The sequence below is a fragment of the Silene latifolia genome, chromosome 8, assembly GCF_048544455.1.
Source record: "Silene latifolia isolate original U9 population chromosome 8, ASM4854445v1, whole genome shotgun sequence".
NCBI lineage: Eukaryota > Viridiplantae > Streptophyta > Magnoliopsida > Caryophyllales > Caryophyllaceae > Silene > Silene latifolia.
Window position 1 is genome coordinate 87,766,898 of NC_133533.1, and position 6,518 is coordinate 87,773,415.

Consider the following 6,518-nt stretch of genomic DNA (forward strand, 5'->3'; position numbering starts at 1 on the left):
TTCTGAAATCTAATGCTAAACTTGATAAAGAACCCTAATTAATTCCCTAAAACTGATGATAAAGACTTGATGCCATCAGGTTACGTTATATAGAATAACTTGCGTAACTTTATTCCTAAAACCTAATTACAATGGGCTTCCTAATTCTCGTCCTTTTAATTTTCGCATCAACTCGTGGAGTGGTCGATCGACCACTGAGGCCAGTCGATCGACTGAGTATCGCTGAACAGTAGCTTCTGATACCATTAGAATTCACGTACTGGTCGATCGACCATGTAGGTCAGTCGACCGACCACTTCAACATGTACTTGGCTCCAAAAGCTTCGTGAATTCGTCTTTCGGGCCTCGATATGTGCACCAAGTTCATTTCCGGAATCACTACTTCATGTCAAATAAAATGCCAAGTACTCGGGGGTAGATTTGGCTCATTTCCCGCTGGATTCTTCACATTTCTGCAATATTACGCAAAAACACGAAAGTAGACGGAAATAGGGAAAATAGTAGCTTAAACTACACAAATGAGCTCTGAAATGCGTGTAAAATAGGGTGTAAAACATCATATTAAGGACACGCATCAAACTTCCCCAAACCAAACCCTTGCTTGTCCCCAAGCAAGAACTAGACTCGATCCTAAGACCTAATGGAACGAGTTCAATCTCAGAGCGAAATGCAACTACTAAGCCTAAACCAATTTAATGCAACAACTAACAATCAATTAGTAATATGAATCATGCAGACGAGTATGTAGTCGTTAAAAACTGCTGAACCGTCAACTGTAGAGACTTATCAATTTGGACTCTCACGGGTCGCTCATATCACTCAATGAATACAGGTGAATATATGAAGAGATAGAAAGAAGTAATTTTGTAAAGACTCTCACCTAACTACGACCTATAAAACTGTGGGATTTATCTGTATGCATCCCTTTATATTCAAGGATTATAACGAATTTTATGAAGATGATCACTAGTCATAAAATAAAATTACATAAACAAAAGTAAAGGATTAAGAAATAACCTTCGGTCCTAGCAAAAACGGCCTATGAACAATATCGCAATGATATTCTCCTATCAGTTGCACCCAAGATGATATGAGATATGCCCTTTGATTATGCTAGAATCGATCCAAATTTTCTGTAAAAATTTAGGTTATTTTGTGTTTTTTTTTATGAGAGGAGAGATTAGGTTAAAAGAGAATTAGAGTAGAGAAAATGATCTCCCTTCCCCTCTTATTGAAACCGAAAAATGGGAGTGAATAAGGGAGATATTATTTTCCCTAAATTCGGCCCATATCACCGAAATAAGGAGTATGATTTCCTTATTTTCGGTTATTCCAAAACTGTATAAAATGTGTTAAATTGTCATCTAGTGAGGATCGAACCCATGACCTCTTGGTTTGAGTACCCTCACTATTACCACTATGACACATTCATCTTGTTGATATTAAATATAACCGATTACATTTAATTACGAATTAACAGATTAATTCGTCCAAGCTAACATTACATACATTTAATTAAATATAACTTATTATATTCAATTTACGAATTGACAGTTAATTCGTCTCACCTAATATTATTTAATCTTCATTAAATAATTGTCTCATCAACACATTGACTAACTGTTTAGTCATATAAGGCATCAATGTGATTATATTTCTATAACCACATCTCTCGAACACATCCTATAGGTGTGACCTTTAGGGACCAGTTGATCACCGCCATCTGTATGATAATAACGTCAAACTTTCTAGCAAGCCAACCGTTATTAGGTAATCGTTAATCAACTGATTAAAATACGAAGTATACCCTTGTGAACCTGTAAGAGATTTACAAATGTTATCACACTAATTTGTGGAGGACACAAGATCCAACAAACTCCCACTTGTCCACACAAGTGTATGTGCGATAACCGATTCTCATATCCTAAAATTTCTCCCACTCAATGTAAAACAATTTGCAAATCCGTATTCACAAAGGTCGTATTTTACAAGCGATCATCATCAAGAGTGGTTTCCCCGACTAGAGAGTAACTTAACTGATAAACGAATCAACATTCGAGCATGGCCATGCATTTCGATTCTGACTCCTCGAGTGGCCCTGAGAAATAACTATACCCGATAAGGGTTGGATATTTTCCTCAACTCGAATCCTGCAGATGTAAGCACAGTATGAAATGACCCAAAAAAATCTACTTAGCCTCCAGTTACGGCAGACCGTGAGAAAGAAACCAAAGTCACCCAAAAACTGCCTTAATCTCAAGAGACAGTCGATAGTCAAAAGAATCGACTCTAGGAACACAATGGATGTCCTATCCACGACCTGGCACCGAATGTTTTTAAACATTTAGGACTCCATTATGTTATCACAAAAAGTTGTCCTACGAGGTATCGTTATAATCTCGCATCTGTGATCGATCAGTCAACCGTTTGACTTATGGCTCGTTGAACCCACCATCAATCGACTGCACAATATAATAGCCGGAGTTATCAGCTCACATTGGCGATTACGGACCAAAAACAAATATAATGTAATTCATTTCACTTTGTATGCGTTCAATGTTGTCGAGACAATCCACATGAAAAACATAATATTATAATAAAACGATGAAGTTATAAATAGTATATGAAAAAGATAATGTATCAAATCCATAATCAAGTACTACAACTCAAGAACACGTTTAATTCCCATGGAAATAACGTGCCCTACATGCTTATCATAATTCAACGGTTTAGTGAGAGGATCCGCGATGTTATCATCCATCGCAATCTTGTCAATCACTATCTCTTCTTGCTCCACGTAATCACGGATCAGGTGAGCTTTCCGATGTACATGTCTAGATTTGTTGCTAGACTTTGGCTCCTTAGCCTGGAAGATGGCACCTCTATTATCACAATAGATGGTGATCGGGTCATTCGAACTAGGAACTACCGAAAGTCCTTGTAAGAATTGACGCATCCATATCGCTTCCTTTGCTGCCTCCGAAGCGGCATAGTACTCGGATTCAGTAGTAGAATCTGCTACAACACTCTGTTTGGAACTCTTCCAGCTGACCGCAACACCATTAAGAGTGAAGACGAACCCGGACTGAGATTTTGAGTCATCTCGATCCGTTTGGAAGCTAGCATCTGCACAGAATCGATTGCGCATAGCTTAGTATCGCCTCCATAAGTCAATACCCAATCCTTAGTCCTTCGTAGGTACTTGAGGATGTTTTTGACAGCTATCCAGTGTGTTTCACCTAGAGTCTTTTGGTACCGACTCGTCATACTCAATGCATATGCCACGTCTGGACGTGTGCATATCATGGCATACATGATCGATCCTATTGCAGATGCATAAGGAACACGACTCATGCGCTCAATCCCTTCAGGCGTCGTGGGTGACTGAGACTTGCTCAACTGCATCCCAGTCGTCATTGGAAGGTTCCCCTTCTTGGAGTTGGTCATGCTGAACTTCTCAAGAATCTTATCCAAATAAGACTCCTGACTAAGTGATAACGTCCGTCGTGATCTATCTCGGTAGATACGGATTCCCAAAATGCGTTGTGCCTCACCCAGATCTTTCATCTGGAAATGGTTCTTCAACCATTCTTTAACCGAAGATAGGAGAGGAATGTCATTCCAAATCAGGAGTATGTCATCGACATACAATATCAAGAATACAATCTTGCTCCCACTCGACTTGATATATAAGCATGGTTCTTCGACCGATCGAGTAAAACCATACTCTTTTATCACCTGGTTGAAACGATGATTCCAACTCCGAGAAGCTTGCTTAAGTCCATAAATGGAACGCTTAAGCTTGCATACTTTCTTAGGATGTTCATGATCTATGAAACCTTCGGGTTGCACCATGTACAACTCTTCCTCCAAATAACCGTTTAAGAAGGCGGTTTTCACATCCATTTGCCAAATTTCATAATCATGAAAAGCGACAATTGCTAAGATTATCCGAATGGAACGTAGCATGACTACAGGTGCAAAAATCTCATCATAATGCAATCCGTGCACTTGAGTGAAACCTTTTGCCACTAGTCGTGCCTTATAGGTATCTGGTTGCGCGTCTACAGAACGCTTTATTTTGTAAAGCCATTTGCACTGTTGAGGTTTTACCTTATTAGGTAAATCAACTAGATCCCACACGTCATTCTCATACATGGAGTCCATCTCGGATTGCATGGCTTCGAGCCATAGCTTTGAGTCGGAACAGGTAATAGCACCTTTATAGGTAGCGGGTTCATTACTCTCTAGGAGTAAAACGTCATTCTCCTCGACCATACCAATGTATCTGTCCGGAGGATGAGAGACTCTACCCGACTTCCTAGGTTCCTCAGGAATACTAACCGTATCATTAGTTGGAGGAACCACTTCCTCCATCTGTTCCTCGGTTGTTGGTTCTGGAATCTCCGACAGCTCGAAGGTTCTATTACTCGTCTTGTTCTCGAGAAATTCTTTCTCTAAGAACGTCGCACTAGCCGCAACAAAAACTCGATGTTCGGTAGGCGAATAGAAGTAATGACCAAATGTCCCTTTTGGATAACCTATAAAGTATGTCTTGACCGATCGCGGGCCGAGCTTATCCTCGTGTCTCCACTTGACATAAGCCTCGCAGCCCCAAACCCGAATAAAGGACAAGTTAGGGACCGTTCCCTTCCACATTTCATATGGAGTCTTGTCGACAGCTTTAGTCGGACTTCGGTTAAGTATAAGAGCAGCTGACAAAACAGCATAACCCCATAATGAATCAGGCATTACCGTGTGACTCATCATGGATCGAACCATATCCAGTAAGGTTCGCTTTCTCCGTTCGGACACACCATTTAATTGAGGTGTTCCAGGTGGAGTTAACTGTAGAACGATTCCACAGTCTTTAAGGTGTTGATCAAACTCATTTGAAAGATATTCGCCACCCCGATCTGAACGGAGTGCTTTAACCTTTCTACCCAGTTGGTTCTGAACCCTGTTCTGGTATTCCTTGAATTTCTCAAAGGACTCTCTTTTATGCTTCATTAAGTAGACATATCCATATCTACTCAAATCGTCCGTGAAAGTGATAAAATATCTATAGCCATCTCTAGCGGTAAATGACATAGGTCCACAAACATCAGTATGTATGAGTCCTAATAGGTCACTAGCGCGCATTCCAACACCTTTGAAGGAAATTCGAGTCATCTTGCCAATGAGACATGATTCACACGTACCATATGTAGAAAAATCGAATGCGGGAATAGTCCCATTATCGACGAGTTTCTTCACGCGTTTCTCATTTATGTGTCCCATTCGACAATACCATAGATAGGTTTGATCTTTGTCACCAACCTTTATTTTCTTATTATTCACGTGTAATACTTCCGTGGTTTGGTCTAAGATGTAAATTCCATTCATGGAAACTGCTTTGCCATAAATCATTTCATTGAAAGAGAAAATACAGCTATTATCCTTTATTGAAAATGCAAAACCGTCTTTAGCAAGTACGGAAACTGAAATAATGTTCTTAGACAAACTGGGTACATAGTAACAGTTATTTAAAAATAACTCAAAACCACTAGGGAGTTGGATTACATATGTTCCTTTTGAGACAGCAGCAACTCGTGCTCCATTCCCGACTCGCAGGTCCACATCACCTTTTTCGAGAGGTATGATGTTCTTTAGGCCCTGCAAATGATTACACAGATGAGAACCACAACCAGTATCAAGTACCCAAGTTCCAAAACTTGCATGGTTAATCTCAATCATATGAATATAAGATGACATACCAACAGGAACAACGCGGCCTGCTTTGATGTCCTCACGGTAGACGGGACAGTTCCTCCTCCAATGTCCAGTCTTGTGACAATGGTGGCACTCTATGTCACCGCCCTTGCTCTTTGCCTTGCCCTGTGAGCCACTAGTCTCACCAGGCGCACTCTTACCGTTTCCTGGCTTCTTAAACTTTGGCTTACCTACAGCTAGGTCGCCATGAGCCTTGCCCTTACCTTTACCCTTGATGTAAATCGTGAGAACATCCTGCTTCATGCTCCCACTCAATTTCATATCCTTCTCGGTCTGTACGAGAAGGGAGTGTAGCTCATGAGGACACTTTTTCAAGTCATTCATGTAGTAGTTCGCCCTGAAAAGGGCAAAACCATCGTGAAGAGAATGAAGCATTCGGTCAATGACAATGCTCTCACTGATTTTACAATTCAGTGCCTCCAGCTTCTCGACATTCTCAATCATGTGAAGAATGTGTGGGCTAACCGGTTGGCCCTTCTGGAGTTTCGCATCAAATAAGCGACAGGTATGCTCATATGTAACGATTCTCGGTGCTTTTGAGAACTCGTTAGTGAGCGTGGTGAAAATCTTGTTTGTACCTTGGGCAATGAAGCGTCTCTGCAAATTGGTTTCCATTGCAAAGATGAGTACGTTCTTTATCGCACCCGCTTCCATAACGAAGTCACTATAGGTGAGTGACTCGTTGACTCTCCCGCATTGGGGCACTGGGTTTACGGTATTGGCTCGGTTAAGTACACCGAGCTTAC